Genomic DNA, 26,561 nt, shown 5'->3' with positions numbered 1-26,561 from the left:
CCTTACATTTCTAACATTGCAAGGTTACAAGTTAATGTAAATGCGAGATATGCCACTGCAAATGTGAAATGCTGGTGCATTAATAACCAGTGTATCTGCCAGATCGCTAAAGGCAGGCACGCAAATGAGCACGCGTCGTGGTGTACAGTTGCCAGATGTCAGTTTGTGGGATAGAGTTCCGTGCCGTGCTCAGTCAATACAGGGACGGTTAATGCCGGTCGTCAGTGACATCGGAGTTGTCGTCCGACGGTGCCCCGTATGTGATGGATCGGACACAGATCTGGCCATCGAACAGGCCGAAGCGATGTGTCGATACTCTGCAGGGAATATTGGGTTACAACAGCAGTATGTTGCCGAGTGTGATCCTACTGGAAAACACTCGCTGGAATGCTGTTCGTGATTGGCTGCATAACAGGTCAAATTGCCAGATTGATGTACAGATTTGCAGTCAGGGTGTGTGGGAGAACCACGAGAGTGCTCCACGTGTAGGTCCAGTGTATCTAGCATGCAGACTGCACAGGCTCTCGACTGGCCTGCTCCTAACGAACGCACGACTGTCACTGACACCGAGGTAGATGTAGCTTTTATCAGAAAACACGACAGACCACCACCCTTCCCTCTAGTGGGCTCTCAGTTGACACCACCGAAGTTGCAGATAGCAGTGGTTTGGATCGGTGGAAAGCGTACTGCAGGGTGCCTGGCTCAGAGATTTCCCTGAAGTAACAGATTTGTAACAGTTCGCTGTTCCACTGTGGTGCCAGCTGCTGCTCAAATTGCGGTTTCAATGGCAATACGGTGCGCCAGAACAATACACCAAACACGAACGCTCTTCCCTCTCGGTAGTGCCAAGTGATCTTTTGACCGTACATTCTCTCGGCCACTGCTGCCGGCATTCGTGTACAGTGGCTGCATTTCTTCCAAGTCTTGAGATATTGCAGTAAGAACATCTACCTCCTTATAACCCTGTTACACAACTTCATCATCTTAAAGACATTTTTGAGCAACATAAACTCGCCACATCCAATGTCAAAGGTGACTAAAACTCCTGACCATTACAGCACGTATTTAAAGCAAATCCGATTTGCGTCCTCATAGTGGTGCCACTGCTGGCACTTTTATGCAACTGGTGTGGAATTTGTCTTTCAGGTGTAAAAACATACATACCAACTTTCGTTTATGTCGCACAACTCCTTATCGGTATTGCGATTTTTTTTCTGTCAGTGTGTACAAAGGTTACTCTCTTGGGCTTTTCCAGAGAAGTAAAAAGTCTCGAGGCTGCTCTTGGTGAGCTGCCTTCATTGGATAAATATTCAAAGCAGATACTAAAACAGAGGAGAATTCCAAAAGCTATATTTGTGCCACCTTGGTTGTTGATGTTCATTGATCACTGTGGCTGGATGTTTACTTCCTCAATATCCAACAAGAACAATGAGGCCGTTCCGATACAGTCTGTAAGGTTACCATTTGTTGTTAGAGTAGCCAGCCGCATATTCAGAATTCTCTGGAAGAGCGGTAAGAGATAAAAAGTCTTCGTCTGACTTACAACAGACGCTGCTGGCCACCTCCACACTGTGGAAGTACACCTTGTGATCAAAAGTATCTGGACACCTCCAAAAACACTCATTGTTCGTGTAAGATGCATTGTGCTGCCACCTAATGCCCGGTACTCCATATCAGCGACCTCAGTAGTCATTAGACATCGTGAGAGAACAGAATGGGGTGCTCTGCACAACTGATGGACTTCGAATGTGGTCAGGTGATTGGGTGTCACTTGCGTCATACGTCTGTACGTGAGATTTCCACACGCCTAAACATCCCTAGGTCCACTGTTTCCAATGTGATAGGGAAGTGGAAATGTGAAGTGACACGTAGAGCACAAAAGTGTACAGGCAGACCTCATCGGTTGACTGACAGACTGCCGATAGTTGAAGAGGGTCATTATGTGTAATAGGCAGGCATCTATCCAGACCATTACACAGGAATTCCAAACTTCATCAGGATCCACTGCAGCTACTATGACAGTTAGGCAGGAGGTGAGAAAACTTGGATTTCATGGTTGAGTGGCTGCTCATAAGCCACACATCACACCAGTAAATGCCAAACGATGTCTCGCTTGGTGTAAGGAGCGTAAACATCGGACGATTGAACAATAGAAGAACATTGTGTGGAGTGATGAATCATGGTATACAATGTGGCGATCCGATGGCAGGATGTGGGTATGGCGAATGCCCGGTGAACGTCATCTGCCAGCGTATATAGTACCAGCAGTAAAATTCAGAGATGGTGGTGTTATGGTGTGGTCATGTTTTTCACGAAACGGGCTTGCACGCCTTGTTGTTTTGCATGGAACTATCACAGCACAGGTCTACATTGATGTTGTAAGCACTTTCTTGCTTTCCACTGTTGAAGAGCAATTCGGGGATGGCGATTGCATCTTTCAACACGATCAAGTGCCTGTTCATAATGCGTGGCCTGTGCCAGACTATTTACATGACAATAACATCACTGTAATGGACTGGCCTGCACAGAGTCCTGACCTGACTCCTATAGAACACCTTGGGGATGTTTTGTAATGTCGACTTTGTGCCGGGCCTCACCGACTGACATCGATACCTCTCAGTGCAGCACTCGGTGAAGAATGGGCTACTATTCCCCAAGAAACCTTCCAGCACCTGATTGAACGTATGCCTGTGAGAGTGTAAGCTGTCATCAAGACTAAGGGTGGGCCGACACCATATTGAATTCCAGCATTACCGATGGAGGGCACCACGAACTTGTAAGTCATTTTCAGGCAGGTCTCCAGATACTTCTGATTACATATTGTATATAAAGTGTTGTGTGGTTGTGGAAAATTGCATAACAGTGAAACTGAAATTGGAAGGGCAATAAATTAACACATTAAAGGGCACAAATGCCACACACATAAAAAGAAAGTCATACCAGAGCACCATGAAGAATTTGAGCAGGTTATGGATTTTAAGAACTTCTGTGTGATAGGCAGAGAAAGTAATATTTATAGAAGGAAATTCTGTGAGGCAGTCAAAATATTTAAAAAAGTGTACAGTTACAGTAGAGACAATGGCTACAGGCTTCCGTCTCCGTAGCTACCTGCTGTCACCGGAGTAAACACACAGGCACAGCTAGTGAGGCCACCAGAAAACAACCGAGGTGCCACAGCACCAATAACATTTTGGACTGCCCCTCTCTTTCAGTATCTGCTTTCACTATTTATCCAGTGACCAACAGTAGCCTGAAGATTTTGACACAGTAACTGCTGTTCTCTGGAAAAATGTATGAAAATACCCTTTTATAAGTGAACACAAAAGCCTTTCGACAGTGTTCAGCCGTCCAGGTACACGAGTGGAATGTTAAAGCCGATGCCAGAGGTATGAAAATGCTGAGCAGTGAAGGAGCTCGAAGAGGAGGGTGACACGGCCTAACAACTCAGATGATTTACCATCAGATCAGTGACAGTGGCCGCCTCATAAGCCTGCATAGTTTTATAGCAACAACTCAGTTACGAGGGTTGAATGAAAAGTAATGCTTCCACCTTCATTAATTGGATTTGGACGGGAATATTTTAATAAATCAACACAGAAATAATCCTTAGAATGTGATCTTTAATTACCAATATTCACTTGGCCATATAATCGCCAGCCAATTGGATACATTTCTGCCAATAACGAAAAAGTTTTCTGAAGCCGTCACGGAAGAAGTCGACACTCTGTTTCCGCAACCACAGTCTCACAGTTCTCTCAACGTCTTCATCAGAAGCATAATGATGTCCCCACAGATCATCTTTCATTATCGGGAACAGATGGAAGTCAGACAGTGCTAAATCTGGACTGTATGGAGGATGCTGTACGGTGGTGAGGTTCAGTCTCTGAAGTTCTGCTGTGGTGGCACATGTAGTGTGTAGTTTGGCGTTGTCATGCTGCAGGAATACATTTCCCTTTTCCTTTTGGACCCTTGTTAGCCATCATTACAGAGTTTGCAACGTTGTGATGTAACACTCTGAATTTATTGTTGTTCCAGGATCAAGGAAATCGACACGGATAACACCATTTGCGTTCCAGAACACTCTGGTCATGGTGCGTCTTGAATTTCTTTGTCTGGAGCGAGTCTTTTTGTCGGTATTCCGTAGACTGATGTTTTGTCTCCGGGCTGTAATGGGGTATCCACGTTTTGTGTCCTGTCACAATTGAATGGAGAAAGGCGTAACCTTCATTCTCGTAACGTGAGAGGAATTCCTGGCAAATTTCAAGTCTGTGCAGTTTCATTTCAGGAGTCAGCATCCGGGGTACCCATCGTGCACAGATCTTCCGATAGCCAAGCAAAGCAATAATGTGACCCCCATGAACCGTGGACCTTGCCTTTGGTGGGGAGGCTTGCGTGCCTCAGCGATACAGATGGCCGTACCGTAGGTGCAACCACAACGGAGGGGTATCTGTTGAGAGGCCAGACAAACATGTGGTTCCTGAAGAGGGGCAGCAGCCTTTTCAGTAGTTGCAGGGGCAACAGTCTGGATGATTGACTGATCTGGCCTTGTAACATTAACCAAAATGGCCTTGCTGTGCTGGTACTGCGAACGGCTGAAAGCAAGGGGAAACTACAGTCGTAATTTTTCCCGAGGACATGCAGCTTTACTGTATGATTAAATGATGATGGCGTCCTCTTGGGTAAAATATTCCGGAGGTAAAATAGTCCCCCATTTGGATCTCCGGGCGGGGACTACTCAAGAGGACGTCGTTATCAGGAGAAAGAAAACTGGCATTCTACGGATCGGAGCGTGGAATGTCAGATCCCTTAATCGGGCAGGTACGTTAGAAAATTTAAAAAGGGAAATGGATAGGTTAAAGTTAGATATAGTGGGAATTAGTGAAGTTCGGTGGCAGGAGGAACAAGACTCTTGGTCAGGTGATTACAGGCTTATAAATACAAAATCAAATAGGGGTAATGCAGGAGTAGGTTTAATAATGAATAAAAAAATAGGAGTGCGGGTTAGCTACTACAAACAGCATAGTGAACGCATTATTGTGGCCAAGATAGACACAAAGCCCATGCCTACTACAGTAGTACAAGTTTATATGCCAACTAGCTCTGCAGATGATGAAGAAATTGATGAAATGTATGACGAGATAAAAGAAATTATTCAGGTAGTGAAGGGAGACGAAAATTTAATAGTCATGGGTGACTGGAATTCGTCAGTAGGAAAAGGGAGAGAAGGAAGCATGGGTGAATATGGATTGGGGGGAAGAAATGAAAGAGGAAGCCGCCTTGTAGAATTTTGCACAGAGCATAACTTAATCATAGCTAACACTTGGTTCAAGAATCATAAAAGAAGGTTGTATACCTGGAAGAATCCTGGAGATACTAAAAGGTATCAGATAGATTATATAATGGTAAGACAGAAATTTAGGAACCAGGTTTTAAATTGTAAGACATTTCCAGGGGCAGATGTGGATTCTGACCACAATCTATTGGTTATGAACTGCAGATTGAAACTGAAGAAACTGCAAAAAGGTGGGAATTTAAGGAGATGGGACCTGGATAAACTGAAAGAAACAGAGGTTGTAGAGAGTTTCAGGGAGAGCATAAGGGAACAATTGACAGGAATGGGGGAAAGAAATACAGTAGGAGAAGAATGGGTAGCTCTGAGGGATGAAGTAGTGAAGGCAGCAGAGGATCAAGTAGGTAAAAAGACGAGGGCTAGTAGAAATCCTTGGGTAAGAGAAGAAATATTGAATTTAATTGATGAAAGGAGAAAATATAAAAATGCAGTAAATGAAGCAGGTAAAAAGGAATACAAACGTCTCAAAAATGAGATTGACAGGAAGTGCAAAATGGCTAAGCAGGGATGGCTAGAGGACAAATGTAAGGATGTAGAGGCTTGTCTCACTAGGGGTAAGATAGATACTGCCTACAGGAAAATTAGAGAGACCTTTGGAGAAAAGAGAACCACTTGTATGAATATCAAGAGCTCAGATGGCAACCCAGTTCTAAGCAAAGAAGGGAAGGCAGAAAGGTGGAAGGAGTATATAGAGGGTTTATACAAGGGCGATGTACTTGAGGACAATACTATGGAAATGGAAGAGGATGTAGATAAAGATGAAATGGGAGATAAGATACTGCGTGAAGAGTTTGACAGAGCACTGAAAGACCTGAGTCGAAACAAGGCCCCGGGAGTAGACAACATTCCATTAGAACTACTGGTGGCCTTGGGAGAGCCAGTGATGACAAAACTCTACCATCTGGTGAGCAAGATGTATGAGACAGGCGAAGTACCCACAGACTTCAAGAAGAATATAATAATTCCAATCCCAAAGAAAGCAGGTGTTGACAGATGTGAAAATTACCGAACTATCAGTTTAGTAAGTCACAACTGCAAAATACTAACACGAATTCTTTACAGACGACTGGAAAAACTGGTAGAAGCGGACCTCGGGGAAGATCAGTTTGGATTCCGTAGAAATGTTGGAACATTTGAGGCAATACTAACCTTACGACTTATCTTAGAAGAAAGATTAAGAAAAGGCAAACCTACGTTTCTAGCATTTGTAGACTTAGAGAAAGCTTTTGATAACGTTAACTGGAATACTCTCTTTCAAATTCTGAAGGTGGCAGGGGTAAAATACAAGGAGCGAAAGGCTATTTACAATTTGTACAGAAACCAGATGGCAGTTATAAGAGTCGAGGGGCATGAATGGGAAGCAGTGGTTGGGAAAGGAGTGAGACAGGGTTGTAGCCTCTCCCCGATGTTATTCAATCTGTATATTGAGCAAGCAGTAAAGGAAACAAAAGAAAAATTCAGAGCAGGTATTAAAATTCATGGAGAAGAAGTAAAATCTTTGAGGTTCGCCGATGACATTGTAATTCTGTCAGAGACAGCAAAGGACTTGGAAGAGCAGTTGAACGGAATGGACAGTGTCTTGAAAGGAGGATATAAGATGAACATCAACAAAAGCAAAACGAGGATAATGGAATGTAGTCTAATTAAGTCGGGTGATGCTGAGGAAATTAGATTAGGAAATGAGACACTTAAAGTATTAAAGGAGTTTTGCTATTTAGGGAGTAAAATAACTGATGATGGTCAAAGTAGAGAGGATATAAAATGTAGACTGGCAATGGCGAGGAAATCGTTTCTGAAGAAGAGAAATCTATCAACATCGAGTATAGATTTAAGTGTCAGGAAGTCGTTTCTGAAAGTATTTGTATGGAGTGTAGCCATGTATGGAAGTGAAACATGGACGATAAATAGTTTGGACAAGAAGTGAATAGAAGCTTTCGAAATGTGGTGCTACAGAAGAATGTTGAAAATAAGGTGGGTAGATCACGTAACTAATGAGGAGGTATTGAATAGGATTGGGGAGAAGAGAAGTTTGTGGCACAACTTGACTAGAAGAAGGGATCGGTTGGTAGGACATGTTTTGAGGCATCAAGGGATCACAAATTTAGCATTGGAGGGCAGCGTGGAGGGTAAAAATCGTAGAGGGAGACCAAGAGATCAATACACTAAGCAGATTCAGAAGGATGTAGGTCGCAGTAGGTACTGGGAGATGAAGAAGCTTGCACAGGATAGAGTAGCATGGAGAGCTGCATCAAACCAGTCTCAGGACTGAAGACCACAACAACAACAACATTCTTGTGAAATGCTGATTGTGCTTGCAATTTCTGAGTGATGCGACGATTGTCTTCAATCAATCTGTCAACATTTGCTTGCGAAACTCGGTGGCTGCTGTCACAGGACATAGGACATCCAACTCCTTGTTTGTCACGCAGGTCAGGTCTTACCGCTTCAACATCTTTAAACGTACTCACCCAGCGACGCACAGTACTCACATTGACACAATCACCATAAACTGCTTTCATTCTCTGATGAATCTTCTTTGGGGTGACACCTTCTGCTGTCAAGAATTCAATGACTGCACGTTTCTTAAATCACACTGACCAACCGCTTGTGCAGGGTTCCATACTTTACATTGTAACAACACAACCATTCAATGCTAAGGCTTCCCGCTGACTGGAGCTGCAGAGAAGAGGCTTCGGAACAAACCAGTACCTGCCGCATACCAATGCTGCCAACTGTTGAAGAGTTACGAAGGTGGAGGCATTACTTTTCAGTCAACCCTCGTACTATCTAATGCCGTTGCATTTTGGGGGTGCTGACAGTGATGGTTTTAATGTCACTGGGTATGGTTTTCTCTGTGTAGGTTGTTTTTTTTTAGCAGAAAAGGAATTTATATCACAGTTTGATTAAAAGAAGGGGTTTATTGATAGGACACAACAAGAGGCATCGAGGAATCACCAGTTTAGTAAAGGAGGAAAGTTCGGGGGGTAAACGCTGTAGAGGGAGAGCAAGGGTTGAATACAGTAAGCAGGTTCGAGTGGGTGTAGGCCACAGTAGCTATCCAGAGATGAAGGGACTTGCACAAGATAGATTGATAGGGAGAGCTGCATCAAACCAGCCTTCGGACTGAAGAAAACGACAGCAGTCTTTTTTATGCTCTGTTCCACGTTGGAGAGCTGACTGCTTTGATTCACTCTGCAACAACTTCCTCTCTTGAGTCAACCTCTCTTCATCTCAGAGTAGACTTATACTCAACATCTTCAATTATTTGTGGGATGTATTTCAATATGTGTTCCCCTAGTACAGTTTGTACTCTCTGCAGCTCCTTCTAGTATCACAGAGGCTATTAGCTGATACCTTGACACATGTCCTATCATCCTGTCCATTCTTCTTGGTGTTTTCTTATGATTCTTTCTCCACCAGTTCTGTGGAGGACAGCTTCTTTTCTTATCATCTCAGTCCAGCCAATTTTCAACATCCTACTGTAACACCACATCTAAAATGCTTTAGTCCTCTTCCCTTAGTCCAAGATTCACACCCGTATAATACTGCACTTCAGGCTTCCATTCCAAGAGCTTTCTTCCTCAAATTATGGCCTGTGTTTGATACCAGTAGACTCCTTTTGGCCAGAAACGCCCTCTTGCCTGTGCTAGTTTGCTTCTTGCATCCACAGCTCCTTCAAATTTCTTTAAAGAAGTAATTATTCTGCACTGGGCTGGTTTATACTATAAACCATAGTTTTATTTCATTGGCAGTTATCTAATTTTGTATTTTAATTTTAATTATAAATCAAGCTGTTGCTAAACTGAATTATGGAAGTTATGTGCAGGTTCAGACAAACAAGAAATAGTAAAACACCATCCCCAGTTAGTTACATCACACACAATTTGTTTTATATGCTTCTGTTTGTCAGCATGGCATGGTCTGCTTTGCTTAATATATTTTTTGTTACTTACAAATAGTGGGAAGTCCAGGATGGAATAACAACAGTATTACAAAGAGGACACATTGCTGCTTACCATATAGAGGAGGCAGTGATTTGCAAGCAGGCACAGTGAAATGACCGCTGTATATTTAAGTGTCTGGCCAAAAGGCCTTCATCCTTTTGGCCAAAAGTGTAAATGTACTGCTGTCTTTTTGTTCTGCCTATCTGCAACTCAGAGTTACCTCTATATGGTAAGTAGCGATCTGTCCTGTTCATAATATTGTTGTTATTACTTGCACTAAGTGCTTATGACACATTATGTGTGTTCTCAATATTTTGTTGGCAAAGCTTTCTTTCGTTTTCCAATGCTGCAGTCACTTGTCTGCACACCACATGAGCTGTATAAGCATCTTTATTTCCTACTATTGTCAGCTTTGTAATGCATTTATATGTTGTTTGTGGTCGGTGACTATTTTTGACTGTGTGTTAATAATTATTTCCTGTCTGTGGCCAAATTTAATGAGTTGTTGCTTATATATGTTTGGTATTTGCCAGTGGTTTACTGTCTGCTATGCCATTTTGGATACTATAATCCTCTTGCATTATCGTAAATATTTCTTCTGTTAGTTTTCATGTCAGTGTTCTGTTTTGAATTATGGTATTTATTGTTTGTTATTCTTCATAGAGGCCTTGTTTCTTTAGAATGTTTGTTACTCTATGTGTGAGTTTGTGTGTAATGTCATTGTGTATTGTGTTCCTTTTTGTGGGATGTTTTTATTGTGTGTGTGTGTGTGTGTGTGTGTGTGTGTGTGTGTGTGAGACAGGGGGGAGAGAGAGAGAGAGAGAGAGAGAGAGAGAGAGAGAGAGAGAGAGAGAGAGAACTTTATTTTTGTGTATGAATTGTTGGTATTCCAGTTTATCCACTGGAATGGAACGCAAACAATATGACGTAGTTAGAAGGGTCTGTGATTTGTTGATACTAATGGAGCTGTATCTTCGGCAGAATACAACACTACAGGTGAGCCTCCAGGAAAATTGTAGTTGTGGCTCCGAGAGACTGAACCGAGGCTTTTCAGGTCAGTGATAGTGGACAACAAGCAGGACTTAAAGCAAAAAGATTAGACCCAACTCTTTGTGGTATAGAGTTTGCAGAGTCTGAAGGAACTGTTAGTGAACTATTTTTCTGGAATGTCTATGGAAGAAACTTTTTTTGTCAGATGTACAATTTTTAGGAGTGGAAACGAGGTTGTGACTCAAGAGTGACACGAATTGCTAACTAATAATTTGATTGGCCAGACAAAGAACCTGAAATGCCGAATAAAACATAAGAACAGACCAAGCTGAAATTTTTGCAGAATTCCAGGGCAGAGGTTAGACTTGGGTATACTCCTCCTGTGGCACACTTGACTGGTATGGCTGAAGGGAGGTTGCAAAAGGTTGCTCAGCACTTGGGTTGTGGGTGTAGGTGACCGTCGGCTGGAGTCACTGCTGCTACTGCTCGGATCAGCCCTGCCTGGTAGCAGCCATCATCTTCCATCACACGTGTGCAGTCTCATCGGCCACGCACCTCCTCGTAATATTCACAAAATCATTCCAGATTATAGTTTATACGGTAGGGACCTAATTGTTTGTTTTTTCCTTTTTTATTTTTTAATATTAGTGAGTAAGTTGTTCAGTAACTTCAATCAGTTTAGCTGTGGACCAGAATTAATGCATTTTGTGGATCTAGAAGCAAATGTAAGTCTAGAAGCAAATGTAACATAATTCAATCAAATTCTATAATTCCCCTCTCTCTTTCACAAATAATTTAATGTTATTTGTTTTACATGATTAGCAAGAAGAGGAGAAGGAATTATCTTAATGACAGGAGTGGCTTCAAAAATTTCAACATTGGATCATCTACTCTTTAGAAAGATTTTCAGTGTTTTGTTTTAAAACAACTGATATATCCAGCTCAGTTCCACTTGGATCACTTACTTCCTGGTCCTCTCCTGTCTTCAGGAAAAGCAGAAGGTAATACATGACAACAGAAAACAAAGAAAGTACAATTTTTTTTTCAATTTATTGTCTGTTGGGCTCTACCCATTCAGCCATCTCAAGAGACATGCTAATTGTGATGATATGAAAGCAAGCACAACACAACAATCAATCTCTATGTGGGGAAAAAATCTTCAATCCAGCAGGGAATCAAACTTGCGCCTCTTTGTTTCCCAATCCACTGCGCTGACCACACTCAAACGATACATGAGCTCTCCAGTACGATACATTAAGGCAGAAAACACTTCCAGCATCATGTTTCTGCTCTCGATTTCTAAAGAATATCTCAAATGTCAGAAGCTCAATAAACGTTTACATACATTTGAGTGAGCTGTTTCTCATCCTTTGACTTAGCATGACACTCGGAATGTGTTGCCAGTGATTGTAAAAGCTGCAGCCTTCAGCCACTGCGCAGTGAGGCTTCACTCCCCTCCCCCACAGCTCGGCCCTCCCCATCACTCTCACCAATCGGATCATAGGCTGTCTCACTAGCTCACTGCTCCCCACCACTCCCAGGGATCAGATTGCGAGGTAGCTCACTAGGTCACTGCTCCCCACCACTCTTATGGATCGGATTGCAAGCTAGCTCACTGCTCCCCACCACTCCCAGGGATCAGATTGCAAGCTAGCTCACTGCTCCCCAGGGATCAGATTGCAAGCTAGCTTACTGCTCCCCACCTCTCTCAGGGATCAGATTGCAAGGTAGCTCACTAGGTCACTGCTCCCCACCACTCTTATGGATCAGATTGCAAGCTAGCTCACTGCTCCCCACCACTCCCAGGGATCAGAATGCAAGGTAGCTCACTAGGTCACTGCTCCCCACCACTCTTATGGATCAGATTGCAAGCTAGCTCACTGCTCCCCACCTCTCTCAGGGATCAGATTGCAAGTTAGCTCACTGCTCCCCACCACTCCCAGGGATCAGATTGCAAGGTAGCTCACTAGGTCATTGCTCCCCACCACTCTTATGGATCGGATTGCAAGCTAGCTCACTGCTCCCCACCACTCCCAGGGATCAGATTGCAAGGTAGCTCGCTAGGTCACTGCTTCCCACTACTCTTAAGGAGCGGATTGCAAGCTAGCTCACTGCTCCCCACCACTCCCAGGGATCAGATTGAAAGGTGGTTCACTAGGTAACTGCTCCCCACCACTCTTTTGGGTCAGATTGCAAGCTAGCTCATTGCTCACCACCACTCTCGGGGATCAGATTGCAAGGTAGCTCACTAGGTCACTGCTCCCCACCACTCTTATGGATCAGATTGCAAGCTAGCTCACTGCTCCCCACCACTCCCAGGGATCAGAATGCAAGGTAGCTCACTAGGTCACTGCTCCCCACCACTCTTATGGATCAGATTGCAAGCTAGCTCACTGCTCCCCACCTCTCTCAGGGATCAGATTGCAAGTTAGCTCACTGCTCCCCACCACTCCCAGGGATCAGATTGCAAGGTAGCTCACTAGGTCATTGCTCCCCACCACTCTTATGGATCGGATTGCAAGCTAGCTCACTGCTCCCCACCTCTCTCAGGGATCAGATTGCAAGTTAGCTCACTGCTCCTCACCACTCTCAGGGATCAGATTGCAAGGTAGCTCACTAGGTCACTGCTCCCCACACTTCTTATGGATCGGATTGCAAGCTAGCTCACTGCTCCCCACCTCTCTCAGGGATCAGATTGCAAGCTAGCTCACTGCTCCCCAGGGATCAGATTGCAAGCTAGCTTACTGCTCCCCACCTCTCTCAGGGATCAGATTGCAAGGTAGCTCACTAGGTCACTGCTTCCCACTACTCTTAAGGAGCGGATTGCAAGCTAGCTCACTGCTCCCCACCACTCCCAGGGATCAGATTGAAAGGTGGTTCACTAGGTAACTGCTCCCCACCACTCTTTTGGGTCAGATTGCAAGCTAGCTCATTGCTCACCACCACTCTCGGGGATCAGATTGCAAGGTAGCTCACTAGGTCACTGCTCCCCACCACTCTTATGGATTGGATTGCAAGCTAGCTCACTGCTCCCCACCTCTCTCGGGGATCAGATTGCAAGGTAGTTCATTAGGTCACTGCTCCCCACCACTCTTACAGATCGGATTGCAAGCTAGCTCACTGCTCCCCACCACTCCCAGGGATCAGATTGCAAGGTAGCTCACTAGGTCACTGCTCCCCACCACTCTTATGGATCAGATTGCAAGCTAGCTCACTGCTCCCCACCTCTCTCAGGGATCAGATTGCAAGTTAGCTCACTGCTCCCCACCACTCCCAGGGATCAGATTGCAAGGCAGCTCACTAGGTCACTGCTCCCCACCACTCTTCTGGATCAGATTGCAAGCTAGCTCACTGCTCCCCACCTCTCTCAGGGATCAGATTGCAAGTTAGCTCACTGCTCCCCACCACTCTCAGGGATCAGATTGCAAGGTAGCTCACTAGGTCACTGCTCCCCACCACTCTTATGGATCGGATTGCAAGCTAGCTCACTGCTCCCCACCTCTCTCAGGGATCAGATTGCAAGCTAGCTCACTGCTCCCCAGGGATCAGATTGCAAGCTAGCTCACTGCTCCCCACCTCTCTCAGGGATCAGATTGCAAGGTAGCTCACTAGGTCACTGCTTCCCACTACTCTTAAGGAGCGGATTGCAAGCTAGCTCACTGCTCCCCACCACTCCCAGGGATCAGATTGAAAGGTGGCTCACTAGGTAACTGCTCCCCACCACTCTTTTGCGTCAGATTGCAAGCTAGCTCATTGCTCACCACCACTCTCGGGGATCAGATTGCAAGGTAGCTCACTAGGTCACTGCTCCCCACCACTCTTATGGATTGGATTGCAAGCTAGCTCACTGCTCCCCACCTCTCTCGGGGATCAGATTGCAAGGTAGTTCATTAGGTCACTGCTCCCCACCACTCTTACAGATCGGATTGCAAGCTAGCCCACTGCTCTCCGCCACTCTCACAGACGAGATCACATGGAGCAGACCACACGGCAACTTGAGGCGTCTTTCTTTCTCTGCACCTCTGGGACAGTGATACAGAGCTTGCAATTCACTGTCTCTACTGAGCACCTCTCAGTCTGAGTTCAGCTCTTTATTCTATGTAATTTGCTCTTTATTCTTTGTAATTTGATTTGATCTAGTCATTGTCTTCTTGTGTTGTAGTGGTTCTGTTTTCTTGTTGTGTGAGTGTTCTTGTTAGGTGTACTGTTATGTCTTCTTCTATGTCTGTTTCATTCATAGTTGCTATTGTTGGTGTGTCAGTAGCCCTTATGCACATTTTAATTACTTTGGCTGGACAGGATGCTAAATATAATTGTATGTATAACACACAATAATTTTAACACACATGATAGTCTGTGTATAAAGGCTCTCTCAGGAGGAATAGTCAATATTCAGAGATATGACAGGAATAATCATCTGAAGCAAAAAACTCAATATGGAAATATGCCCTATTCCAAATGGTTTCTGAGAGACAGAACATATTTAAAGTTACTTTTGTATGTTTTTCTTGAATAACACGAAATCTGTGATATCTAGTGAAAACTTTTTGTGGTACTAAATTAAACTACGTTAAATTTCCTTTAAAAAGGTCCTGTTCTTTCTTTCTCGAGGACTTATAGGTTGCATGAAGAGAGTGAGAGAATATGGAAAATCTTGCACAATGCGCATGGTTTGAGGTGTAGGTAAACCAGTTTGAGGTAGTTTCCTGATTTGATAGACTACGTGCCCTATATAAAATTGTTCATCTTGACTTTGCCAGCACTACTATGGTACAGTGCCACCAATGACAGAGTACTGAATAATAAGAAAATATGTAACAATGTCCATTAAATATGTTCTATCTCGGAAACCATTCAGAGTAGTGCATATGTTAACATGAAATGTGTTAGTTTTTTGCTTCAAATGATCGTTTCTGTCACATCCCTGAACACTGACCATTCATCTGGGACAATCTGTGTATTATATTTAATGTTTTATTTCTTCATTTAATCTGAACAGATTATTGCCTTCAGGAGTCCTCTTACATCAGACCAGAGTTTTACATGTAATTACAAAACTTACTAAAATTGCAGTTACATAAAAAGTCATAATGTTTTTAATATGTCATCTCCTTCTCTCTACATGTATTAGGCATTTGCCTATAACACCCTCTTGGTTGAAATTGTTGATTTTCCTCAGCCTTCCGAAATATCTTCTACCCACCCGGTTATGATTATCACCAATTTTGGTAACCTGTCCTCTTCTATTATTCTGAGGTAATCCTTTCAGTTGTTTCTGTATTCTTTAATCTGCTCATTTAAAATTTTCACTCTCACTTTTTTCTGATGTCTACATTCACTCTTCCATCAGACAGAATGATCCTGCTACTCTTGATAGCAGTCGAATCTGTATTGCTTATATTCTGATGGGAATGAGTGTTTCTGGACTGTTGTCTGGGCAAGAGCTTAAAGGTATAAGGAGCAGTAGTTATTATGAGCAGTAGTGGATGTACAATAAGCTTGATCATTTGGACTGCAATGCCGTCCTGTGCAGTAAATGCTGAGCTGAAGGATTTTTCAACAGCATTGTCAGCTCAAGAAAGAATTTGTCATGATTACCGTCATTTACCTCCACAAAATAATCAGTAAGATTAGATTAGTACTTCTTCCAGAGATCATGAATATGACACTTCGTAATGATGTGGAACGTTGTCTATACAAGATGCTACATTACACAAAATATTACATGACATATATAGAGAGAGAGAGAGTGTGTGTGTGTGTGTGTGTGTGTGTGTGTGTGTGTGTGTGTGTGTGTGAGAGAGAGAGAGAGCTTACAACATCCAAAAATTCATCTAATGTTTAGAAGGAGTTGCCATTAAGAAATTCTTTTAATTTCCTTTTAAATGCTATATGGCTATCTGTCAGACTTTTGATACTATTAGGTAAGTGACCAAAGACTTTTGTGGCAGCATAATTTACCCCCTTCTGAGCCAAAGTTAGATTTAACCTTGAGTAGTGAAGATCATCCTTTCCCGTAGTGTTGTCGTCATGTACACTGCTATTACTTTTGAATTCGTTCGGATTGTTAATAACAAATTTCATAAGTGAATATATATATATATATATATTTTGTGAGGCTACAGTGAAGATCTCTAGCTCTTTAAATAAGTGTCTGCAGGATGATCTTGGATGAGCTCCAGAAATTATTCTAATTACATTGCTTTTGTGCAATGAACACTCTTTTAACAATGATGAGTTACCCCAGAATATGATGCCATACAAAATGAGATAATGAAAATAGGTGTGGTAAGCTAATTTACTCAGTTGTGTATCACCAAAGTTTGCAATCACCCTAATAGCATAAGTAGCTGAACTCAAACGTTTCAGCAGATCTTCAGTGTGTTTTTTCCAGTTCGACCCATCATCAATGCATACACCTATAAATTTTGAATATTCTACCTTAGCGACCGATTTCTGATCGAAGTCTATGTTTATTAATGGTGTCATTCCATTTACTGTGTGGAACTGTATATACTGTGTTTTGTCAAAGTTTAATGAGAGTCCATTTGCAGAGAACCACTTAATGATTTTCTGAAAAACATCGTTTACAATTTTGCCAGTTAATTCTTGTCCGTTGGGTGTGATAGCTATACTTGTATCGTCGGCAAAAAATAGCAGCTTTGCATCTTTGTGAATATAGAATGGCAAGTCATTAATATATATTAAGAACAGCAGAGGACCCAAGACCGAACCTTGCGGCACCCCATTCTTGATTGTTCCCCAGTTTGAGAAATCACCTGTTTTTTGCATACTATGTGAACTGCTTACTTCAACTTTCTGCACTCTTCCAGTTAGGTATGATTTAAACCATTTGAGCACTGTCCGATTCAAACCACAGTACTTGAGCTTATCTAGAAGTATTCCATGATTTACACAATCAAGTCTGTGTTTTGTTTACGGTTCAATGACTGGTTTAGTTCTTTTGTTGGGACAATGGGATCAGCTGCAGCTTCTACTTTGCCTACTCTTATCCTAGAACGCAAAAGCTTTTTCATAAAGCATTTGATCTTTATGTTCGAGATTAATGTTTTGGTATGTCTTAGTCATTGTTTCTCTCAGATTGACTGCTATGTTTGGTCTCTGCTTGTAATAAATTTTATTTTCAGTGGTAGGACATTGTTTGTAAGTCCGATGTGCAGTGCCTCCGAGATTCATGAATGCCTAATTTACATAATGAATTATTTGATAAAATAAAAAAATGATTTGGGCCCTGCAAAGGCAGTGTGCCTTACATATGATGTGTGGATGAGTGTAAATAACATTAGTTTCAATGCACTCGCTGTACATTTCATAGGTGTGAGGAGTGAACTAAAGTCATACCTTTTAGATTGCTCACAATTCGAAGACAGACACAATGCAGAAAACGTCTCAAACTGGGTAAAGTCTGTTATCCCAAATACAATATCAATTTTAAAATAATTTCCATAATAAGAGAAAATGTGTCAAACATGAAATTACCTGCTACGCTTCTAAAATTTCCCCATATTATCCCAAGCTTCTTTAAACCTCACTGTGCGACATACAATTCAGAATTCCATAAAGAAAACCATTGACAATGCTAAAGATGTTGCTAGTCGCTACGTTTCTTAAGCAGAGACCCTTTGCTTTAAGCAAACTGTTGCAAAGATTTGTTTCTTGTAAAGATCACCTAATTTCGTGTCTTGCTATTTTAGTTGGAAAATTGATCACCTTAAACTTAAGATACAGACTGGGAGATAATGCTGTAGGGTTTACAGATTTTGAAAGTTTTTGATAAGGTAACCAAAGGAGGCATCCTTGGAGAAAACAGTCTCACTTTCAGAAATGAAAACTGTGCCAAGATTAGTGAAATGGCAACTAAAATCTTTTAAAGACAAAAATAAAGAATAGCCTAAAGAAATAGTCATTGGTTGATAATTTGCTTAAATGGTTATCAGATTGGTTTGGTGTTATATTCCAGCAACGAGTTGATAACTTGGGCAATGTTACTGGACTCTTGATTCAAAGGCAAGGATTTTCTTACGACAAAACATTTCAGGACTGCTAAGAGAAGGCTGTTACAGAAATTAAAGCATTGGTTTTTCAAAAAAAAAAGTAAATAAAATCTCATTTCTCAAACAGTTACCACTGTGACACGTGAGTTTTCTTCAATCTGGGAGGAGTTGAATGAAACTGTTAGTCAGCTTCAAGCAAGTCATGACCTGTAAACTGCAGTAATTGTCAGTTTGAACAAATATTTAGTGGAGGGATATTTGCGTAGAAACACTGATGTCTTAAACTGGCGGGAAACAAGAAAAAGTCTGTGGCCAGTGCTGTATCAATTGGCTCTAAAAGTAGTATGTATCACAGCAACAGCAGTGGCCTGTGAACGAATATTTTCAAAACCAGGACAGAATGCTCTGAGAAGAGAAATAGGCTCACATCAACTAAAATGGATCAATTTTTATTTATGAATGACAATATTGATTAATTTTTTCATTGTGGGAACCCATATGGTAATACTGACGGTGAATGATGACTGCCGATACACTTCAATTACAGTTGTTATAGTTTTTATACTGTATTTTTTCCAACAAAAGTATCAAAAATAACAAGAATGAATTTTTCCACTAGATAAAAAATATTTAGGGTTTTGTTGTAATATTTTCAATTTTTACAGCAGACAGAATTTAAAACTTTTGTATCTGAAAATTACTAGGCACATAACACTACCATTCTTTCAAGATAGGACCAGATCAGATAAAAATACAGGTTTAATGACCTGAATTTTAGGCAGTGTACCTTCCTTTTACTTATTTTTGTGAGTGAATGGTGAGTCATGGAAAAGAACTAGTTCCTTCCAGTTTGTGACGATCACCTGCTTTATTTCTTCGTTGATTGTCCTCGGTGTCGAGGTACTGCGTTGCTACACTGGCTGAAAAATGGGGTTTGTAATATCGACACTGATTACTGTAAATGATGTAGCCGGTAGTTGTACAGTTGCGTTTCATGGTTATTTACTTTCCCTGTTCACAAACCCTCAATATCACACAGTTATATGGCCAGTGTACTATTGTTTAACTTTTGATAAGCCTCATTAATAGTTTGCAGGCAAACCTCCACATACTGCTACAATAGTTTTCTGTTGAACATCTAGGAGCAGTAACAACCTAACCACACAATCACAGTCTTTCAGATAAATTTAACAGACACTGTCATTGCTTTAACGCATGGCCTATTGGTGTAACACTTATTTCACGGTTAAGTTGATGCATTGTTGCTGTGGTGTAACACTTATTTTATGGTTAAGTTGATGCATTGTTGTTGTTCTAACCAACACAGGTTTATTGTCTGAAACTCAGCTGTGGACTGACTGCCTCAATACCAAAAATCGGGCCCTTATATATCCTCACAATAATAGGTATTGAAACTATGCGTTGTTCAATGTTTAATTTACAGAAATTACAATCGAAACTTAACACATTCTATTAACTGAATACATCGAAAAATTGGTTCTTTTTAACAGTTTCTTCTGTTACAAGAGTTAGGCCAAATTATTTGTTTAAATGATGAAATTAACAGACATTGTTATGCAAACAGTACTTTTGACAAAACTGTTGATTACTTTGGAACTAATTAAGGACTGGCTTTGCTAACATGTTTTCGAATAAAGCCAAATAGATCCCTTAAGCGTACTGTTAGTTGTTCCTTCAAATGTTTATAATTAGTACAGAAATTATATTTGTTTATAAGTCAAAAATAGAATTTAAGTTACGAAACAATTACTAATTTCACCCTATAACAAAAGATATTAACTAGGGATAATCGAAATAGATTAGAAAATCAATTACATACATAAAACTAAGCACAAAATTGTGTTATATTCTTTAAAACTCAGGGTCAACCTTTCTCTTTTTTGGAAATGCAGATTATACTCACAATTGTTAATGGTAATTAGTGAGACATGAAAAAAAATGAATTTTAAGGAGGCAGATGACAAAACAAGAAGGGTAGTAAAAATATCCGAGCTTGCTTCGTGACAAGTTCTGATTAGATTTCTGAAAAGAACAGTTGTGGCGTCTCACCCAGAACCACACATGTGCAGTTATCTCACAAATGGCTCGTTTGTGGACCTAGGTTTATTGTAACATTTCTACTCCTATTGCTGAACAGTTGCAGTTTTTGCCACTAATAGTAATACACTCTGTACACACACACAAAGCAGGATGGTGTATATGGCATAACATCCCCTTTTATTTCCTGAACAGTTCATGATATCAAAACAAGGTTTGTGGTAGATCATAATGTTCAGAAGGGCATGTAATTCTGTTAGGTGTGTAAGTTGCCATTCCTTTTATTTAAGCTAACTCACCTACTTTGCCTGTCTGATTTTTAATAGGTAATCGGCCTTGACGATTGCAACGGCGTGGAGGATACACACATCATTTCAATAAAGTTCTTAACTGTGTGCCTGATGACATGTGCCCCATCTACATTCCCCACAGTTTTCATCAAAACACTGACCAAAATACTGTCATTAACATGGCCAGGTTAAATGAAGTTCACATTGATTTGACTGCACGTGCTTTATTGTACTCAAATCACAAGCAAGGTTATCTCTCTGAGCATAATCGCACTCACTCTGCAGTTGCATTTATGCATTTAGCACTTTTTAATCGATGTTCCCGTTGCTGGTAAGTTCCTTACAGTTGGCCATAATCTAAAACCATCTCCTGACTATTCAAATAATTTCAGGTCCTCAAAATAATGCCTTTTATTCCTGATCGCGTACTGTGTGCACACTCATGGTCCTCTCTTTAAGAAGTCTCAGATGAGACTACATCACTTACATGCCAAAGCAAATGGTGGGTGTCGAGCAGTACCCTGCTAGTACAAAGGGGCTTGCCCATCAGTGATGCTAATTCACTGGATCAAAGATGTGTAAGGGCAGATTCAATCTCTCTCTGGGACAGGATCAATATCAGTACCCTTGCAGGTGATAAATGCTATTAATTCTTCTACTGACTGATATACTGAAGCAAACTTTTTTAAGTACAATAATATACTTTTTAAAAAATAACATTCAAAAGCACTTAAAGTACGTGTATTAGTCTCTGAGTCATGCTGTAGGGCATGCTAAGCAACAGGGTTCCTGTGTCACTAACACAAATGGTTATTCTACCCCATCTGTCCAAAATGTTTTGAAAGTGGATTAATAAAAAATAGTGGAAAGTTATTACGGTTTGTTTTAATGTTTCAGGTATTGTATTCTACATAGTTTCCCCCTCCATCTGCCCCACTTAAGTACAACATACACAATGTTCATACAACTACGACACTATCAAGAAAGTACTTCTTTGGGATGTCATTCAGTTCGCACATCACTTTGGCTCAAGTGTTGGTTACATTGTCAAAGTGCTAACCCTTCATGCAGATACCTGCATCTTGTCATTTTGTGCTAGGTCTGTATTGATAACACCAAGTCTCATAACCCGTGATGATTATTTTTAGAAAATAATTGTCTGCGATTTGCAATTCAGTTGAGTTGGTGCAGTCATTCGTGTGTCATTGTTTTTGTTTGTGAATCAGGGTGTGTGGGACAAAATTTGCACGTACTTTTCTCTTTTTCAAAACATTCTGAAAAAGTCTTGAACACTTGGTTTAGAGATGTTGCTCCGTGTCGGTTTGTGACAAGTGACGTCGACACACTGTGGCCACATGCTGACCATTTAACACTGGCTTCTCGCAATTGACTGGTTGAGTGCATATGTGTTGTTATAGTTGCTAGTTGGAGCTGCCACCGTAGTTACTGCACTGACATTGCTCGTACACTAGGAATAACATCAGTATCGGAACTTTTTGAATGAACCGTGTAGAATCTCTATTGTTTACCAGCTAACGTGTGTTCACTGCACAGCTTCTTACATAGAAATGACTGGCAGTAAGCTGGCTCAGTGAATGGATGGGCACAGAAGAATTGTCTGCCTCGGGTATTGTAAGGGTACATAATTATTTTATAATTGCGGAATGGATAGGGAGCGCGCTTTTACCTTGACCTTTTAAATAACTAAGTAATTGTGCTCATTTAAATATAGGATTTGTTAAAGTGAATTAGTTATGTGTTTAATACTATTCTAGCTTTGGTCTGTGTGTTCTTTTATGTTCGAGGTGCTAGAAAGTCGTCGTGCAGCAGTGTGAGATGGCCACCCGACACACTTATGTACGTTATCACAAGTATACGTCTCGGAGCCTGCAGTGATCTGTGCTGCACCTTGGAGTTCCTTCAGTGTTGAAGTTTCACAGTATTGAGCTTCTGAAGAATGGGACACACTGAAGGTTGTTAATCAGACTTTGAACAGCAAGCTCGTAATTGCACAATTGTTAAACTGGACAGTTGTTAATATGGACAATTGTTAAATCTGGGTACACAGTTTATAAACTCATTGCTTGTGTGAAGTGTTTTCCTCCTTATTTATTTCAGTAGTGATCGATTACTGTGAGGTAAGATTGACTTCAGAGTGAGATTCCAATCAACGAATTTCAACTCCACTGTCAAGAAATTTGACAGAAACCCTTGCAAGTCGTGACAGTCAGTTTCAAGCCCGTAAGCAGTATGGAAGTAGTAGTTTGGTAGAAGAGGGCATAATATAATTATTGCAAGAAACTAGATACTCGAGACTACAAGGTACCCGCACCTTGCAAGCAGCGACCACATTATGTAAGTATAATACCAGTGAATGTATTAAAATATATGGACATTCTTCAAGTGAAGAACCTGACAGCTGCAAGCAGTTTCAATAAAGTAATTGTTTTACTGCAGAGCAGTATTAGCAACTGTGAAACATAAACGTCCATTCATTTAACACATGTAATGACAGAATTTATAGTCTACATTACCATAAAGGACATATATTCTCAAGTTGTGAATTGATTTTTTAACAAAAATATAAAAATCTAACATTAGCGACCATATTCAACAAGATGTGGCTAGGCGAATCAGCAAGAGCTTGTACGTAACAATACTGAAGCTTTTATATAAAGGACTTTTTGTAAACAACAGTATTAGCTATTGGCGATGGGAAGGGTGAAAGGCAAGTATAGTACGGCCCTAATCAACCCTATTCATAAATTAAGAAATTTAAAGCAAAGGAATGTCCAGAAGGACATCCAAACTGATCCAGGGAACAAGAGGAGTATGAGTAATACTTGGCCTAATTTATACCAGAAATATACACTGAAGAGCCAAAGAAACTGGTACACGAGCCTAATATTTTGTAGGGTCCCCGCAAGCACACAGAAGAGCCGCAACACGATGTGGCATGGGCTCGACTAATGTCTGAAGTGGTGCTGGAGGGAATTGACACCATGAATCCGGCAGGGCTGAACATAAATCCATAAGAGTACAAGGGGGTGGAGATCTCTTCTGAACAGCACTTTGCAAGGCATCCCAGGGTATGCTCAATAATTTTCATGTCTGGGGAGTTTGGTGGCAAACGGAAGCGTTTAAACACAGAAGAGTGTTCCTGGAGCCACTCTGTTGCAATTCCAGTGTATGGTATGTAGCATTGTACTGCTGGAATTGCCCAAGTCAGTCAGAATCCACATTGGACATGAATGGATGCAGGTTATCAGATAGGATACTTAAGTATGCGTCACCTGTCAGAGTAGTATCATTCCAACTGCACATGCCCCACACCATTACAGATCCTCCACCAGCTTGAACAGTCCCCTACTGACATGCAGGCTTCATGGGTTCAAGAGGTTGTCTCCATACCCATACACGCCCATCTGCTCGATACAATTTGAAAGGAGACTCGTCTGACCAGGCAACACGTTTTCGGTCATCAACAGTCCAATGTCGGTGTCGAACAGGCCCAGGCGAGGCATAAAGCTTTGTGTTGTGCAGTAATCAAGGGTACACGAGTGGGTCTCCAGCTCCAAAGTCCATATCGACGATGTTTCATTGAATGGTTCACTTGCTGACACTTGTTGACGGTCCAGCATTGAAATCTGCAGCGATTTTGGGAAAGGTTGCACTTCTGCCATGTTGAACGATTCTCTTCAGTTATCATTGGTCCCGTTCTTGCAGGATCTTTTTCCGGTAGCAGTGATGTCAGAGATTTGATGTTTTACGCGATTCCTGATATTCACGGTACACTCGTGAAATAATCATACGGGAAAATCCCAACTTAATTGCTACCTCGGAGATGCTGTGTCCCATCACTCGTGCACCGACTATAACACCACATTCAAACTCACTTAAATGTTGATAACCTGCCATTGTAGCAGCAGTAACCGATCTAACAACTGTGCCAGAAACTTGTCGTATATAGGTGTTGCGATCACAGTGCCGTATTTGCCTGTTTACATATCTCCGCATTTGAATATGCATGCCTATACCATTTTTTTTAGTATTTCAGTGTATAAATATATGCTGCTGGAAAAAACCATTAGTATACCTAGAAAGACAACGTCGATTTTGATCCGAAGACGACTTATTCCACCTGGAAGATTATCGGTGTACTGATAATGGTTTCAACACCATCTGCCAACAGATAACATAATGGCATAGCTACCAGAGTGCCATCCGTGGCTACCTTTCTAATAGTGAATTCTCACAGCCAAAAGGCTCAGTGTGGTGCAAACTGCAACTGTGCCATGGAGATGCATTCATGCTTCCTGTGGCCAACTGGATGAGTTTGAAAGGGGCGAAATTGTGACCTTCCAAATGGCAGGATGGTCCTTTTGGAGAATTGCCATACATTTTGGATGTGCTATATTGGTTGTGCAGTGATGATGGTGTCAATGGTCATGTGAACATCCTGAATAAAATTATCTTGGTTTTCAAGCCACAATAATTTGAATAAAATTATCCCCTTTCGAGAAGATTTTATTCAGATATGAATCTGAGGACACGTGTGAAGATTCTCACAGCCATAGATGAGATTCTGTATGTCCACAAAGCACAGACATCCACCAGGATTGTCATATTTTAAGGGGTGGTAGGACGTGAAACGGGCCGACTTGGTGCAGAAGAGGCACCACAGGACATTTTAATTTACACTTTCTATACTTTTACAAATTAATTAATAAAACTTTGTTAGAATGACCAGGAAGGATTCAGGATTCACACTTATAGCAGAGGAAGTTCAAAAACATAGCAAAACAATTTTTTTTACATGTGAAATTTCATCATTTTTTCACTTGGTATTGGCTGCATTTGTTGCTGTAGGTGCACTTTTCTTCATAAGTAAGAGAGATTCTTTGATGAATTTTGCACAGCATACAAACCATACTTACAGGTGTATGAAACTCTAGAATTTCCCAAATCTGTTAAAAACTGTGGTAAAAATTGAGATAATTAACTATAAAATTCGACTTTTCTAGAATCCTTCCTGGTCATGCTGACAAAGTTTTATGAATTTATTTGTAAAAGTGTAGACAGTGCAAATTAAAATGTCCTGTGGTGCCTCTCCTCGATGTCGGCCCATTTGATGTCCTACCCCCCTTAAGAGCAGCAGCGGCAGACTTAACAGCTACCACAGCACAGATAAGAGGGGTTGTGAGCCCAGATGTGTCAACATGAACTGTTGCAAACTGGGTGTTAGTAGTGGGGCTATGGGCATGGACACCATAGCCAGTCTTCCACTCGTGCCTCAGATTGACGTGTACGGGTCGACTGGTGTCGTCAGAGAATCAGTTGTAAGATGAAAGCAAATTCTGCCTGTATGCAAGTGGTGGTTTGCTGCATGTACAATGTAGACCTAGTGAGCACTCGCAGAGTGCATCTGTCCAAAACACACTGGCCCTATTCCGGTCCTTAAGGTCTCGGGTGTGATAATTTACAACTCTCATTAACCTGTGATATTTTCTGGAGGAGATGCTATCCAGCACTTGGTATGAGCAGCATACTGTTGGATCCATTCTTTTGACATTCTTGCAGCAGGAAGGTGATGTGTTGTTCCCACAGGATAATGCTCACCCACACACTGCCTGTGAAACTTGATGTACTCTTGCAAGACACGCAGCAACTTTCCCGGCAAGATCTTGACTTGCCAGTCGGGCATGTGTGTGATATGATGGGATGAGAAGTGACTCGTGCGATAACTCTTGTTACAGAACTACATGAACAGTTTGAGCATGCATGACATAATGTATCCCAGGACAGTATTTGTCATCTGTACAATCAACTGGATGTTGTAGTCGGTGCCTGCGTTCTCACCCACAGAGGCTACGCCACATACTAATATGGGTGTACAGAACCGCTTGTGCTGTTG

General features: G+C 41.5%; 1 long non-coding RNA gene across 1 annotated transcript in view; it reads left to right on the top strand.

Moving 5' to 3' along the window:
* The window catches only part of LOC124720471, a 36,277-nt gene extending 13,537 nt beyond the window's left edge, over positions 1-22,740 (top strand). Inside the window, exons 3-5 of the long non-coding RNA XR_007006169.1 lie at positions 10,276-10,884; positions 11,107-11,285; positions 22,453-22,740. This is a non-coding gene — a long non-coding RNA (uncharacterized LOC124720471). The remainder of the gene's footprint in view (positions 1-10,275; positions 10,885-11,106; positions 11,286-22,452) is intronic.
* Positions 22,741-26,561: the final 3,821 nt, after the last annotated feature.

This window comes from Schistocerca piceifrons, chromosome 11, assembly GCF_021461385.2.
Source record: "Schistocerca piceifrons isolate TAMUIC-IGC-003096 chromosome 11, iqSchPice1.1, whole genome shotgun sequence".
NCBI classification, from domain to species: Eukaryota; Metazoa; Arthropoda; class Insecta; order Orthoptera; family Acrididae; genus Schistocerca; species Schistocerca piceifrons.
This window is presented reverse-complemented; position numbering and strand designations above follow the sequence as displayed.